The sequence below is a fragment of the Mastomys coucha genome, unplaced genomic scaffold (assembly GCF_008632895.1).
Source record: "Mastomys coucha isolate ucsf_1 unplaced genomic scaffold, UCSF_Mcou_1 pScaffold7, whole genome shotgun sequence".
Lineage (NCBI taxonomy): Eukaryota > Metazoa > Chordata > Mammalia > Rodentia > Muridae > Mastomys > Mastomys coucha.
In genome coordinates this window covers 45,049,857-45,052,065 of record NW_022196913.1, presented here as the reverse complement: position 1 = coordinate 45,052,065, position 2,209 = coordinate 45,049,857, and positions in this window count along the sequence as shown.

Sequence of the window (2,209 nt, the reverse complement as noted above, 5' to 3'; positions counted from 1 at the left end):
GCAATTGTTTTTTAAAGCGGTTATTTATTATTTCCTAGAGAGACTGGTTAACTGTAACGTAGATGTAATAAAATAATGAGGCGAATGAACCCTAACTGTACATACTGTTGACAGAAATGAAATGCACATATCGTCGTAGCAGGTGAAGTGAAGCATTGTCTATCAGGACTGTTTTTCTTGGCTGCATCTCAGATTGTGGGGGGTGGGGGGGGGCGAGGATCCTAACCTCAGGCACAATAGCATTCATAAACAGCCATACATTGCCGATCATTCTCCAATGACACATAAATACTCATTTTAAAACGAAAACAATCTTATTAAATACCATTCATTCATATCTGGATTTACAGATGCTTGTTACATTGGAAAACCTGAACCCAATATAATCTTTGCATCCCAAGAAAGATGGAAAGGAGATACTGGCTGGAACAGGACAGGATAAAAAATAAACAATGGTTTTTCAAATGCAGAGAATCAGTGATTTTTATTCTGTGGTTGGCCTCATGATCTTGCCACTGTTTTTAAACAAGACAATTAAAAGGAGTTATGTGCATTTTAGGGGAATGGGGTGCAGGAGGTGATTATCAAAAATATGTTTTTAGTTCAGCTAACCAAAAACTATGTGAATTTTGGCTTTTTCCTGTTGTAACTGATGTATAGTCTCTCAAACATGTGGGGGTTGCTTGACAGGTCAGGTACTTATATGCTAACAACAAAGATTCTCTTTGGATTAAACCAGATCAAGGTATATGGTTGAATTATAAAGATGCTCACCAGGCTATGCTAATTACCACACCCAATTCTTATGGAAACACAACGTTCTTTTTAGGAGGCTAGTCAGAGAAACCCCCTCTTAAACTTCAACACTCTTTAAAAATCACAATCCAACCCACTCCTCCCCAAAATCGAATATTAATACGATTTGTGTTCTTGATGGAACTACCATCAGGACCGCAATGCCCCGCAGCTGAAATAATATTTAAAATAGAAGGGATTTGACATTTGAGAAGTCAGTGGCTTGAAATACCCAGTTGTACTTAGCTAATTCAGTCCTTAACCTCTGGTTTCAAATAAATCAATTACAGTCGATTCCACTCCAGTTCAGAAGTGCACAGGGTTTTAGTTAATTGAATACATTTTATTCACTTGCTAGGAATATTCATTTATCAAAATTCCAAATTTAATGTACATTTCTTTACAACTCAGGTTATGTTAGACTGACCAATCCCCCAAATCCGTCTTAAAATTCAAATTCTATATACTCTGAAAAATAATGCGTTACTGTTTTTTCAACCCAGAGTATGTTCACAATAATTCTGTGTCAGTCAGGAGAGTTCCCTCATAAAGAAGAAAAAAAAAAGTCATGTGGTCATTAGCCTTGTTCTAAGTTTAAATAGGTTAAAAATAAAGCTGGATTAATTCATTTTTAAAGTGTAGACTTGAAATTAAAAAAAAAAACAATAATAACCTGCATGGTTTCTATTAGAGATTTACTTTGCTGGACAGGTGCATAGTACTTTGTGGTCTTAAAGCCACAGGCTACTTTCTTGACTCCAGCTCTTCCTTTGCCTCCCACCCTAGGGCTTTTTGGAAGTGCATGAATAAATAGGAACAGTTAAACAAAGCAATACAGTTGCATGTGCCCAAATGAAGTTGTGCTTTAAGCAGATATTGATGTATGCAGTGTTTTATATTTATTGTTTGCAGCATCCTGCTGGCAGCCATTTACTCTTTGGAAAGGAAAGGGGTTAATTAGCGTCATTATCAATCACTAATGCTTGCCTAACGTGTCCAAAGAATAATCAAGTTAGAAGAGGGCATGAAGCCAACAGCTGCTTCAGCCCAGTTACAGATCTTTTAAGCCACTCAGTGATGGGGTGGAGGGGAGGCTGAGTTGGGAAGAATCTTCATTCTTCCTGGGTAAAAGGGCTATAAAAATCAGGTCAACTCACTAGAGATAGAGACAAAACTAGCACCACCAATAAGCAGCATTTTCATCCCCTGGTTTAACAGATGCAGAGATTGCAATTGCTACTCTGACACAATTGAAATTTGCCCTTTTTAAATTTGATTATCCAAAGTGGAGACTTGAAGAAACAGATTCATGTTTCCCTATTGTTAACTGCTGGGTGGGAAGGGGAGAAAGGAAGGAGGGAGAGAGAAAAGATAATCTAGGAACACAAAAGTCAACTCCAAGTATCAGTCAACC